Source organism: Phycodurus eques, chromosome 3 (assembly GCF_024500275.1).
Source record: "Phycodurus eques isolate BA_2022a chromosome 3, UOR_Pequ_1.1, whole genome shotgun sequence".
NCBI classification, from domain to species: Eukaryota; Metazoa; Chordata; class Actinopteri; order Syngnathiformes; family Syngnathidae; genus Phycodurus; species Phycodurus eques.
The window spans coordinates 32,124,384-32,139,065 of record NC_084527.1 but is presented as its reverse complement, the minus strand read 5'-3'; positions in this window follow the sequence as shown (position 1 = coordinate 32,139,065).

The window sequence follows — 14,682 nt, the reverse complement described above, 5'->3', positions numbered from 1 at the left end:
GATTAGGCACCCAAAAGTCCCGCCAAAATCACATAGGTCCTCATGTTACAATTTAATCATTCAACGCATACTACTGGAGCGAAACTGAGGGCTTTGACGCTTGCCGCTCGGCCCCAAGACCTCCAAAGATCAAATAGGACCATGGATTATGCTGATTATGCTATCAACGTATTCCTTTGCTGTTTGGATAACCCTCTATCTTCTGCTCAGTCCAAGAAAAAGGCCTTGTATCCAGCCAGATGGAGTCAGCACATGCTATTCACAAAGGTACTGGACTATGGCCATGCTAGGCCACCCCCAGGTGAGCAGGAACAGGCTGTCACAGGCAAACCACTCCTGGGTGTTTTTAATCTCTTGCTGATACTTCTTTTGGCTGGTGGTGTTGAACTAAACCCTGGGCCAGTACTAGCTGGCCTCCACCTCTGCTACCTGGGCCAACATCACTGCCAACTGGGCCTTTACCTCGAGCAGCCGGGATGACACCAATGCTAGATCAGCTAACATCATTGCTCGGTAGGCCTCCACCTCTACTGTCTGGGCCTCCACCTCTGTTAGCTGGGCCTCCACCATTGCCAGCTGGGCCTCCACCTCTGCTAGCTGGGCCTCTACCACTGCCACCTGGGCCAACACCACTGCTAGTTGGGCCTCCACTACTGCTAGCTGGGCCTCCACCATTGCCGGCTGGGCCTCCACCTCTACTGTCTGGGCCTCCACCTCTGCTAGCTGGGCCTCCACCATTGCCAGCTGGGCCTCCACCTCTGCTAGCTGGGCCACTGCCACCTGGGCCAACACCACTGCTAGTTGGGCCTCCACTACTGCTGGCTGGGCCTCCACCATTGCCGGCTGGGCCTCCACCACTGCTAGCTGGGCCTCCACCTCTGCTAGCTGGGCCTCCACCTTTGCTGGCTGGGCCCCCACCTCTGCTGGCTGGGCCTCCATCACTGCTGGCCTCCACCTCTGCTGGCTGGGCCCCCACCTCTGCTGGCTGGGCTTCCACCATTGCCGGCTGGGCCTCCACCACCGCCAGCTGGGCCTCCACCTCTGCTAGCTGGGCCTCCACCACTGCTAGCTGGACCTCCACCATTGCCGGCTGGGCCTCCACCACTGCTAGCTGGGCCTCCACCTCTGCTAGCTGGGCCTCCACCACTGCTAGCTGGGCTTCCGCCTCTGCTGGTTGGGCCTCTGCCTCTGCTGGCTGTACCTCCACCACTGCCGGCTGGGCCTCCACCTCTGCCGGCTGGGCCTCCACCACTGCTAGCTGGACCTCCACCATTGCCGGCTGGGCCTCCACCACTGCTAGCTGGGCCTCCACCTCTGCTCGCTGGGCCTCCACCACTGCTAGCTGGGCTTCCGCCTCTGCTGGTTGGGCCTCTGCCTCTGCTGGCTGTACCTCCACCACTGCCGGCTGGGCCTTCACCTCTGCCGGCTGGGCCTCCACCACTGCCGGCTGGGCCTCCACCTCTGCCGGCTGGGCCTCCGCCTCTGCTAGCTGGGCTTCCGCCTCTGCCGGCTTTATCTCCACCACTGCCGGCTGGGCCTCCACCTCTGCCGGCTGGGCCTCCACCTCTGCTAGCTGGGCCTCCACCTCTGCTGGCTGGGCCCCCACCTCTGCTGGCTGGGCCTCCATCACTGCTGGCCTCCACCTCTGCTGGCTGGGCCCCCACCTCTGCTGGCTGGGCTTCCACCATTGCCGGCTGGGCCTCCACCACTGCCAGCTGGGCCTCCACCTCTGCTAGCTGGGCCTCCACCACTGCTAGCTGGACCTCCACCTCTGCTAGCTGGGCCTCCACCACTGCTAGCTGGGCTTCCGCCTCTGCTGGTTGGGTCTCTGCCTCTGCTGGCTGGGCCTCCGCCTCTGCTAGCTGGGCTTCCACCTCTGCTAGCTGGGCTTCCACCTCTGCTGACTGTACCTCCACCATTGCCGGCTGGGCCTCCACCACTGCTAGCTGGGCCTCCACCTCTGCTAGCTGGGCCTCCACCACTGCTAGCTGGGCTTCCGCCTCTGCTGGTTGGGCCTCTGCCTCTGCTGGCTGTACCTCCACCACTGCCGGCTGGGCCTCCACCTCTGCCGGCTGGGCCTCCACCACTGCTAGCTGGACCTCCACCATTGCCGGCTGGGCCTCCACCACTGCTAGCTGGGCCTCCACCTCTGCTCGCTGGGCCTCCACCACTGCTAGCTGGGCTTCCGCCTCTGCTGGTTGGGCCTCTGCCTCTGCTGGCTGTACCTCCACCACTGCCGGCTGGGCCTCCACCTCTGCCGGCTGGGCCTCCGCCTCTGCTAGCTGGGCTTCCGCCTCTGCCGGCTTTATCTCCACCACTGCCGGCTGGGCCTCCACCTCTGCCGGCTGGGCCTCCACCTCTGCTAGCTGGGCCTCCACCTCTGCTGGCTGGGCCCCCACCTCTGCTGGCTGGGCCTCCATCACTGCTGGCCTCCACCTCTGCTGGCTGGGCCCCCACCTCTGCTGGCTGGGCTTCCACCATTGCCGGCTGGGCCTCCACCACTGCCAGCTGGGCCTCCACCTCTGCTAGCTGGGCCTCCACCACTGCTAGCTGGACCTCCACCTCTGCTAGCTGGGCCTCCACCACTGCTAGCTGGGCTTCCGCCTCTGCTGGTTGGGCCTCTGCCTCTGCTGGCTGTACCTCCACCACTGCCGGCTGGGCCTCCACCTCTGCCGGCTGGGCCTCCACCACTGCCGGCTGGGCCTCCACCACTGCTAGCTGGGCCTCCACCACTGCCAGCTGGGCCTCCACCTCTGCTAGCTGGGCTTCCGCCTCTGCTGGTTGGGCCTCTGCCTCTGCTGGCTGTACCTCCACCACTGCCGGCTGGGCCTTCACCTCTGCCGGCTGGGCCTCCACCACTGCCGGCTGGGCCTCCGCCTCTGCTAGCTGGGCTTCCGCCTCTGCCGGCTTTATCTCCACCACTGCCGGCTGGGCCTCCACCTCTCCCGGCTGGGCCTCCACCTCTGCCGGCTGGGCCTCCACCACTGCTAGCTGGACCTCCACCATTGCCGGCTGGGCCTCCACCACTGCTAGCTGGGCCTCCGCCTCTGCTAGCTGGGCTTCCGCCTCTGCCGGCTTTATCTCCACCTCTGCCGGCTGGGCCTCCACCTCTGCTAGCTGGGCCTCCACCACTGCTAGCTGGGCTTCCGCCTCTGCTGGTTGGGCCTCTGCCTCTGCTGGCTGTACCTCCACCACTGCCGGCTGGGCCTCCACCTCTGCCGGCTGGGCCTCCACCACTGCCGGCTGGGCCTCCACCACTGCTAGCTGGGCCTCCACCACTGCCAGCTGGGCCTCCACCTCTGCTAGCTGGGCCTCCACCTCTGCTAGCTGGGCCTCCACCACTGCTAGCTGGACCTCCACCATTGCCGGCTGGGCCTCCACCACTGCTAGCTGGGCCTCCGCCTCTGCTCGCTGGGCCTCCACCACTGCTAGCTGGGCTTCCGCCTCTGCTGGTTGGGCCTTCACCTCTGCCGGCTGGGCCTCTACCACTGCTAGCTGGGCTTCCGCCTCTGCTGGTTGGGTCTCTGCCTCTGCTGGCTGGGCCTCCGCCTCTGCTAGCTGGGCTTCCACCTCTGCTAGCTGGGCTTCCACCTCTGCTGACTGTACCTCCACCACAGCCGGCTGGGCCTCCACCTCTGCCGGCTGGGCCTCCACCTCTGCCGGCTGGGCCTCCACCACTGTCGGCTGGGCCTCCACCACTGCCGGCTGGGCCTCCACCTCTGCTGGCTGATGCGGAAGCTGGCAGCGTAAACCTATATGCAAACATTGTCAATAAAAGAAACAGGGGGCTGCCAAACCCCGCAATACTAAAGCACCGGAAACGCAGGGTGTTCCAAACCGTTAATAACTCTAAATTAATATGGGACTCAACACGTAAACCAAAAGGCATTCTTTGTGCACACTTAAATATACGAAGCATTTTAACGAAAAGTGATCAGGTCAATCACCTTCTCACTGACTCAAATATTGACTTCCTCTGCCTATCTGAGACATAGCTCCATGAATCTTCGCCCTCAGCAATACTATCTGTACCTAGTTATAAAATGTTTAGAAACGACAGACAGGGTTCTAAGTGAGGAGGTGTTATGATTTATGCCAAGGACACTTTTAATTGTAATGAAATACATGTTACAGATGAGAATGGATTAGAATTTCTTGGACTAACTGTTTCTTTGTCACAGCAAATGTCTTTTATTCTTGTAGTTATTTATAGGCCTCCCTCATCAAATGCAGCTTTTTATGAAAAGCTGGAAATTTTACTGAAACAACTCAATGTTGCAAAAGAGGTGATAATAATGGGTGACCTAAATGTTAATTGGGAAGTTAACAAAGTTAGGAAAAAATTGAAGAGGTTTATGGATGATATGGATGTGACTCAGGATATTAATGGCCCTATGAGAATTACAAACTCCACCCGAACTCAGATTGATCTAGCTTTTACTAATAGGCCAGAAAGGATCTTGAAGCCATACAATATGCTCACAGGATTGTCTGATCACAATCTTATAATGGTCACAAGAAAATTAAATAAAAAGCGCTTCAAACCCTTGGCCACCACTGAATCCAATAAGATACCAAAATATGAACAACAAAATTTCCAAGATTCTATCCAAGAAGTAAACTGGGATGTATTACTCGCTGGTAAAAATTTAGATGGGAATTGTTCTAAATTTTCCAACAAAATACAATAAATTATTATACAATTTACACAGATAATTAAACTAAAAGCTAGAAAGAATGGCCTTCCTTGGTTAAACACATTTATTCTGAAACTGATGAAAGAGCGCGATCATTCCTTGAAGTTGTCGGTCAAATCAGGATACAATAGACACCACTTTATTTCACTGAGAAATAGGGTAGTGAAAGAAATAAGAAAATCTAAAGTTGACTTTTTCATTACTGCTTTGAATAGTGCGAAGGGAAATTTAAAAATTATATTCAAAAACTATTGGGTGATACACAAAATAACAAAACAAAACTAATGCAAATTAAATTAAATGGAAACATCCTGACAGAACATCAAGTGATGGCTGATGCTTTTAACAACTACTTCATTGAATCTGTGTCAGAAATCTCTTCCAAGTTTGCAGTAAAACAAAGGAAGGAATACCCTACATTGTCTGCAACGGAGTTCTTTACTATTACAAATATTACTGAGACCAAAGTAATCGATTTAATACATTCACTCAAACCATCTAAGGCAAAGGATGTTTTTGGAATGGACACGAACATGCTCAAAGATCTAGGTTCAACTCTTGCTACTCTTATTGCCTCAATCATTAATCTTTCAATTTCATCTGGTCACTTTCCAAAGGCCTGGAAATCTGCTATTGTTACCCCTGTCTTTAAATCTGGTGACTCAGCTTCTCTGAATAACTACCGACCTATAAGCATTCTTCCGGCCATTTCCAAAGTTGCAGAAAAATGGGTGTCAGAGCAGATTGTCCATTATATAAACAGCAGCTCCCCCTCTCTCCACGCCATGCAGTTTGGTTTCAGATCCAAGCATTCCACTGAAATGGCTACATGCCTCTTCATTGAGAAAATAAAATCTTCTCTCGACAAGGGTGGAGTTGTAGGGGCGGTGTTCTTGGACCTCAGGGAAGCTTTTGATACAGTAAATCACTCTGTTCTTCTTACCAAGCTCTCAAAATTTAACTTCTCTCGCAAAGCTGTGAGCTGGATTGAATCATATCTGCATGACCGAACACAATCTGTATCAGTTAACAACTGCAGATCAGAGTCTCTTAGGCTAACCTCTGGAGGCCCTCAGGGATCAATATTAGGGCCCCTTTTATTTAGTCTTTATATCAACGATTTGCCCACTGTTTGTTCTGAAGCAGAGTGCGTAATGTATGCAGACGACACGGTTTTCTTTGTTCATGGTCGCTCCAAAGATACTGTTGCTGCTAAACTCACTAATACAATGTCCTGTGTCACAACTTGGTTGCAGGAGCGCTGTCTACAGCTAAACGTTTCTAAAACTGTAGGCATGTATTTCACTAAAACAACCAGAGCATCACCTGACCCCGACATACTTGTTAATGGAGAAAAAATGCAAATTGTCAGCCAATACAAATATCTTGGGTTAATAATAGAGTCACAGCTTTCCTTTAAAGCCCATATTGACAAATTGTGTAAAAATATCAAATTAAACCTCGCAACTTTTCGTGCAATTCAAAATGAAATGTCAACTGAAGCTGCACAAATTTACTTACATTCAATGATTCTTTGTCATTTTAACTATTGCATAACCAGTTGGTCCCAGGCTTGTCAGAATGCAAAAAAAAACATTGGAAGTTTTGTACAAACAAGTAATTAAAGTGATGGATAAAAAAACCAAGGCACTATCATCACTGTGCAATTTTAAAAAAATACAGTCTTTTAAACTGGGACAGTCTTCACATATTCGCAGATTTAAATTTGATTTATAAAGTACTGCATGATTTGGCTCCAGCTCCTTTGGCTGAGTTCATCAGCCAAAGAAACAGCTCTGAGCGTGTCACTCGAGGCTCTGTCAGAGGTGACTGTCTCATTCCTCTGCGCAGGAGCACTTTCAGTAAGTCAGCCTGGTCAGTGAGGAGCGCTGGTGAGTGGAACTCAGTACCTGAGGAGGTTAAACTGCTTACAACATCCAAGGCATTCACAAAAAAACTGAAAATGTGGCTAGTTAACACCTATAGCTGCCAACACTAAAAGACAAGTATGTTATGATGGTTTTTTTTTTGTTATGATCAAATGGTTTGTGGTTTTATTCTCTCTTAATAGTACAGTAAGTATTTGACTATTTATCCTGTATTATATTGTCTTGTAGATGTATTTTACTGCTTTTTTACATCATGGCCAGGGGACTACAGATGAAAACTAGCCTTCTGGCTAATTCTAGCTTTTTTAACCATGTGTATTTCATGTGTTTTATGAAATTGCATTGTCCCCTTTCAAATGAACTGATTTAAAAAAAAAAAAAAAAGTTCTGCCGAAGTCACATAGGTCGTCATGTTACAATTTAGTCAATAAAAGCCTACTACTGGAGCGAAACGGAATGCTTTGACGCTCGCCTTTCGGCCGCATGACCTCTGAGAGGCTTGGAAGAGACCTCATCTGAAAGGTGGATTCACAACGATCGATTGTGTCGAACATCAGCCCGCTAGCTCAAACTTAAGGCTTCTAAAGTTTAAATTAAAATAAATAATATGAGGATTAATAAAAGCACTAAATACACACAGCTGGTGGGCAGCCAATGGGTCAGCGATAAGAGGTACATATTCTTTCTCGGCAAATATTTGTATTATTATTGTTTTTGTTTACTCAGTAAGTATTGTAAAATTATTTTCATCTAAAGAAACACAAAATAATATGTTTAGTGAGCTTTTTACAAGAGACAATGGGCTGCGCCACACCCATTGCTTGGTAAAAGGCTTGTCAACATGCAAGCAAATTCCAGTCTCGCTTTGTTTGACTTATTTTCAACAGTGGTGTCCTCCTTGGTCGTTGCCCATGAAGTCCAGTGTGATCTGGCACTGATGTATCTTGACCTTGATGTTCACCTTTATTTGCTTTGGATGTTGTTCTGGGCTCCTTTGTTCGTATTGTCCGTCCCTTCAATTTGTCATTAATGTTCCTCCTGCAGTCAGGTATAGGGAGGTTGCCTCCAGTCCCGTGGATCTTAGATTTCTGAATGATATGTGCATCTGTAGTCACAGGAACATCAAGCTGCATGGAGATTGTTCTATAGCCTTTACATTTAACATGCTTGTTGATAATTTTCTTTCTAATCGCCTGAGACGACTCTCTCCTTCGCGTCCTCTGGTCCATAGTTAGTGGACACACCATGTCACCAAACAGCACAGTGATTACTTATTACCCTTTAAATAGACCGACTGACTGCTTAGAAGTTTGAAGACCCCTATGATGCCAATTAGAGGACACACTTTGTTTGAACGTGTCCCTATGGTCAAATTGTTTTCAATCAATCAATCTAAGGGTACCATATTTTTTGTCAAAGCCTGTTTCATGATTTCCATCCATCCATCCATTTTCTGAGCCGCTTCTCCTCACTAGGGTCGCGGGTGTGCTGGAGCTATCATCGGGCAGGAGGCGGGGTACACCCTGAACTGGTTGCCAGCCAATCGCAGGGTACATATAAACAAACAACCATTTACACTCACATTTACACCTATGGGCAATTTAGAGTTGTCAATTAACCTACTATGCATGTGTTTGGGATGTGGGAGGAAACCGGAGTGCCCGGAGAAAACCCACGCATGCACGGGGAGAACATGCAAACTCCACACAGGCGGGGCCGGGGATTGAACCCTGGTCCTCAGAACTGTGAGGCAGATGCTCTAACCAGTCGGTCACCGTGCCGCTTGTTTCATGATTTTGTTTTTAAAATAATTCTGTTGAACCACCATTCAAAACACCCACCCAATCACAGTTTCCGGAGTGCCACCCTTTATTTCAAATGAGCAAATAGAACATGAACTCACAAGATTCTGGAAATTTGTTTGTGGTTTTCAGATGCTGAACTTGGGTTGCAAAGACACTGTAGTATATTTCAATAGAACCACAATCGAGAGTTCCTTTTGCAAGGTCCAATTTTTTGGAGATCTGTATTCAAGCCAACCATCTTTTCTTTTAAGTTCTACATCAAAGGACTGCCTTCAACCATTTGTACGTTTATTAGGGTTTCATTCATTTCATTCTCCGCCCAGACAGTAACATGTCTTGGGGTCACAACAGGCGTCCCGGTCTGCAAAGAGGATTGTTTTGCATCTTATAAGATAAGGGAACCGGGTGTGAGCGCAGCTAGAAGGTGAGGCGCCAGCAGCCGGGTGTGATTCCAAATATGGTCATGAGGAACGACCATCTGCTGGGTGCACCCAGGGAGGGGCTAATTCCACGCCCAGAGAATTAAACCTTGAGAAACTGAGATTCAGGGGTTTTCGGGGGCTTTTTCGTTGTTCTGGCAATGGAAGCAGCTGTTATGACACCTAGGCTTGTTCAATAAATCGAATTAGCCCAAACGCCAAGTGTCTCGAAGTCTTCATTCATCCCTGCCCAACGGAAAGCCGCAGGTCTCCCGGGTGACCTCCGACTCGGAACCACAGGCAAAAAAATCCACCTCAAAGTGGCGTCACGAACAGGATTCTTTGCTGCACTGCCGGGCGACGGCGCCGCGGAGCCGCTTCAGATTTCATGCCGGCCAGAAGGTGAGCGTTTTCTCACAGTTAGAATCTGGCACCAGCGCGGCGCTCGCCCGAGTGGTTTGCGTGCGGCATTGAAACGGCTGGTGTGGGTGTGCCTGTGTGCCTGTGTTGGCGGGGGTGTTTGAAGGCTTCGTCTAAATTTGTTGTTCTTTTTTGTTTTAAGAAAATGTGGGGGGGATGGCCCTCTTGGATGAATGAGACACGCAATGATGTCAAATGAGAGTTTCAAAGTGTTAAAAGTAGGATGCTCGATTTGGGACGTGCGCTTGGCAGAACGGATGCATTCACGCGAATGTCTGCCCTCGCATACTCGCGTGATGCCAGTCAGGCCGTATATTAGCAAGGCACGTCACCAGGTGAGTACGACAGCCCATAGTCTTTAGTTACCGATTGAACACAACCTGGCCAGGTTACCATTTAGCAGAATGAGTGTGAAAGCGTGGTCTGAGAGAAGTGACGTCGGCGGTCCATGTGAGGCCGCCAAAGCTAGCAGACGCGGCTATTGGGTTAAGTTATCACACACGGCGGTCGGTGGGAGGATGAGGGAACATATCCATATTTAAGGCGGGGCGGACGTGGATTTATTCCTGTGTGGTGAATCCGAGGGTTCGACTCCTGGTCGGTATTCAGTTACACGAATCTGAGGCCGGGCTTCATCAATTGTGAGCTACTGTGTGTTCTACTACTTGTGAGCAAATTAAGTAACAGACCAGGGGAGCTCTCATCAGGAACAGATGAGACTCGCATGAGATCTGGAAAAATACCCGTGGACTAAGTGTGTATGATACGAATATTCTGTGTGATACGACCTATTGTGTACACAATATAAAGAAAACCCTACAACTATAATAAATATAATTATATTAATATATATGTAAATTCTATTATGCGCTCTAAAGGGTACCCATTATCTTTATAACCTATATAAATAAGGTATATGTATTGTGCGTATACATAGGTAGGCACGCGATATTCCGGAAGATAAATTTAAATGAACGACAACGCGTGTGTCGGGCCTACGTGATCACGTCAGGGTTGCGTCGTGACGTTCTACTTCCGGGTTAACTGAGCAGGCCAGTGTTCACTGTATGAATAAAGGCGGCTGTTGAATTGGTGGAGTCGCAGATGTGTTATGGCAGCGTTAAAACCTGAGTGGAGAGGACCGCTGCAAATCGAGGCGGTTCTGGCCTGCTTCGGGCTGCACGCGGAGTTTGAATGAATGGGGTACAAAGTGCGATCTGGGATGGTATGGTATGAACATGAGGTGAAAAGTAAGACGTGGACGAGACTGTATATTAGTGTGTTACGAGTGAATCACGAGGTGTGTATATGCAGGATTTTATTGAGTTTGTGCGGAGAGACGGCAGTAGCAGCTATAAATATGTTAAACTAGTGGGATGCATGTGACTAACAGTCCATGTAAAGGGAGGAAGTTGCTTCGTGTAAAGGAGTTTTTGAAGGTTCGAAAGAGGGAATGCAAAAGACAATAGTCGGGGGTTACAGAAATACTTTATTGTATTGCCAAAGGGATTGACAGTAAAATGCACAGAAGTTTAATATCCGACTCGTGTGATGACAATGACGTTAGAATGTTTGTAAAGGGCTTGGCGATGAGCTCAGTTTAGTAGGGATAAATTGAGAGGATTGGTAATGTAAATTGGGTCGAAGTTAAAGAAGAAGAGGTTGAAAGCGTGTTCTTCGGCAGAAAGAGAAGAGGAAAGCACAGAGCCTAGAACGGAATGTGGGGACTTTGAATGTTGGGACTATGACAGGAAAATCTCGGGACTTGGTTGACATGATGATTAGGAGAAAGGTTGATATATTGTGTGTCCAGGAGACCAGGTGGAAAGGCAGTAAGGCTAGAAGTTTAGGGGCAGGGTATAAATTATTTCACCATGGTGTAGATGGGAAGAGAAATGGAGTCGGGGTTATTTTAAAAGAAGATTTGGCTAAGAATTTCTTGGAGGTGAAAAGAGTATCAGATCGAGTGATGAGGCTGAAACTTGAAATTGAGGGTGTTGTGTGTAATGTGATTAGTGGCTATGCCCCACAGCTAGGATGCGACCTAGAGGTGAAAGAGAAATTCTGGAAGGAGCTAGACGAAGTAGTTCTGAGCATCCCAGACAGAGAGAGAGTCGTAATTGGTGCAGATTGTAATGGACATGTTGGTGAAGGTAATAGGGGTGATGAAGAAGTGATGGGTAAGTACGGCATCCAGGAAAGGAACTTGGAGGGACAGATGGTGGTAGACTTTGCAGCAACCAGTTCAGGGTGTACCCCGCCTCCTGCCCGATGATAGCTGGGACAGGCTCCAGCACTCCCGTGACCCTTGTCAGAAAATGGATGGATGGCGAGGTAGACACCCCATAGGTCTGAAAGACAATGTCAGGAGAGGGTGATGACTCCAGAGCTGTTTTGGGTCCCGCTTGTATAAACCTGGATTCTGGGACTTGTTCATGGACAGTGGGCCCTGGGCGGAAGGGTTCTGAATTTCTTCATTGATGTCACAAACTGTAGTCCATATGGAGGAAGACCACCGTTAGGATTTTTTCTATTTTCATTTGTGTGTATTTTGATATGTTTGCTTCCACAGTTTTTTTTTTTTTTTGTGGTTTACTCTGTTTTTCTTTATTTATTTAGATTATTGTATTATTCTGTTGTATATGTTTTGTCGTCAGGGTCCCCTTGGGCGATTTGCTAAAAGGGGCTCTCGTCTCTTAAGAGAGGTTTTTCGACTGAGAGCCGCGAATCCCTGGTGCTCCCACGAGGCAGCACGTACAAATGCATAAATTTAGGATTGGCGAGCGTCGTGTCGTTATTGTTCGCGGGAAGGAGATTTGGTTTATTTGGCTGTTTGGTACTCACGTGTGACCTCAGGAGGCGACGAGGGCACGGAGGGAGTGATCGGCCTTATTAGGATAAGTGTTTTTCCTAGTTAATGGTTAACCTTAAGTAGATGCCTTGGAGCATGATAGACTTTCTTGGCCATGTAGATTCTTCCAAATTGTAGATAAAAGGTTACCTTTTTGGGCTAACGCTGGTTTGTTGTTTCTTGCCAGGTGTCAGTTGCTGCCTCAAGGTCTTGTAATGAGTTTGGGGATCTTATTACAGGGGGGTTATGTAGTATATTTCAATAGTACCACAATCAGAGTTCCTTTGCAAGAGCCAAATGTTTGGAGATCTGTATTCAAGCCAACCATCTTTTCTTTGAAGTTCGACATCAAAGGACTTCCTTCAACCATTTGTACGTTTATTAGAATTTTCATTCTCCGCCCAGACAGTAACATGTCTTCGGTTCACAACAGGAGTCCCGGTCTGCAAAGAGTACTGGTTTGCATCTTATAAGATAAGGGCACCGGGTGTGAGCGTAGCTAGAATGTGAGGCGCCAGCAGGCGGGGGTGATTCGAAATATGGTGATGAGGAACGGCCATCTTCTGGGTGCACCCAGGGAGGGGCTAATTCCACGCCCAGAGAATTAAACCTTGAGAAACTGAGATCCAGAGGTCTTCGGGGGCTTTTTCGTTGTTCTGGCAATGTAAGCAAGCTGTTATGACACTAAGGCTTGTTCAATAAATCGAATTAGCCCAAACGCCAAGTGTCTTGAAGTCTTCATTCATCCCTCCCCAACGGAAAGCCGCAGGTCTCCCGGGTGACCTCCGACTCGGAACTACAGGCGAAAAAAAGCCACCTCACACCGTTCCCACTTCTATGTGTTCAGCTCATTCAAGCCAACCTGTGAACATCTCCCGTTTCCCAACTGGTTTTGCCTCAGGATCCAAATTTCACTTATTAAGTCACAATTCAAATTTTTGACATTTTTTAGCTACTCAAATTTATTTAAAAAAAAAAAAAAAAAATAGCCCAGTAATACAAAAGCCTTTATGCGCTGTCATAAAGCATGAAAACAGATGTATATATTTATCAAGTCAGCATGTCAAGTCTCAAGAATCTATTAAACCATATGAAATAAAAAGGCACACTTTTTATTAAATAAAAAGGCAGACTTCCTTTTGTTGTATCATCTTTATTTAAAGGAATACTTATTCAATTTAATAATAAAATAAAAAAGACAAAATACTTAAATAGAAATGCAGAATTCACTTGAATGACAGTTTTTATGCTTTTTTTAAAAACAATTTAGACTTGTGATGTTCATTAATAGCACTTTTGTGATGCCCTCAGCTCCTGACGTTTTCTTTGAAAGCATGCCACTAGATTGTCTTCAAAGTGTTTGTAGCTAGCCTGTTGCGCAGTACATTATGCATGCAGTAAGATAGAAGTGAGAACATGCAACAGCAACACTTTTGACACTAGCAGTGTCAGTTGTAAAGCTTTTAAACAAACATATCACTATACCATGCGGCACGGTGGACGACTGGTTAGAGCGTCTGCCTCACTGTAACGAGGACCGGGGTTCAATCCCCGGCCCCGCCTGTGTGGTTTCCTCCCACATCCCCAAAACATGCATGGTAGGTTAATTGAAAACTTGAAATTGCCCGTAGGTGTGAATGTGAGTGTGTGTGGTTGTTTGTTTATATGTGCCCTGCATTTGGCTGTCAACTAGTTCAGGGTGTACCCCGCCTCCTGCCTGATGATAGCTGGGATGATAGCTTGTGAGGATAAGCGGTTCACAAAATGGATGGGTATCACTATGCCAACAGTTTAGAGACGTAAAAAAGGGCAAAACGTAAAGGATAACCGCCCCCCTTCACGTTATATTTCATTTAAGCCAACAGAGCATGAAACAGCTAGCCGGCCGATTGTCTGCTCGTTTCATTCTTTCAAAATAATTGGAGAAACCCGAATTAAATGTACACTTTCATGTGGAGTGGGTGTTGGAACCTGACACTGGTCATGTGTAGACGCCATGAGGTGTAACTTGTCCATGTGTTTGTGTGTGCCAGCGGGCGAGAGAGACTGGCATACTGCACTGGCTGCTTATTGAAACGCTGCATGCGATGGGTGATAAATGTTCGTTTTTACCGCCATGAGATGTAACTTAATGTTAACTTTCGCTTGATATCCGTGGCTTCTAGCAAAACGATCTTCTATCTCAACACAACAGTGATTTTAAACAGCAACTCATTAGGAAACCACTTGTAAAACTTACCTTGGGACGTGGTCGTAGACTGAGACACACTAGGTCGCAGTTCGATGATCGACTTTGTGGTCGTGTCATCGGACTTGCGGCCACATGTCTTGGACACTCGGGTGAAGAGAGGGGCGGAGCTGTCAACTGATCAGTTGTCTCTCTGTCTGGTGAGTTGTCTCCGATGGTGGGGGAAGATGCCGGTCCGACGTGGCAGGCCCAAACGTATTGTGAGGGTCTGCTGGGAAAGTCTGGCAGAATCCCCTGTCAGAAGGAGTTTCAACTCCCACCTCCGACAGAATTTTGCTCATGTTCCGGGGGAGGCGGGGGACATCGAGTCCGAGTGGACCATGTTCCACGCCTCCATTGCTGAGGCGGCCGAC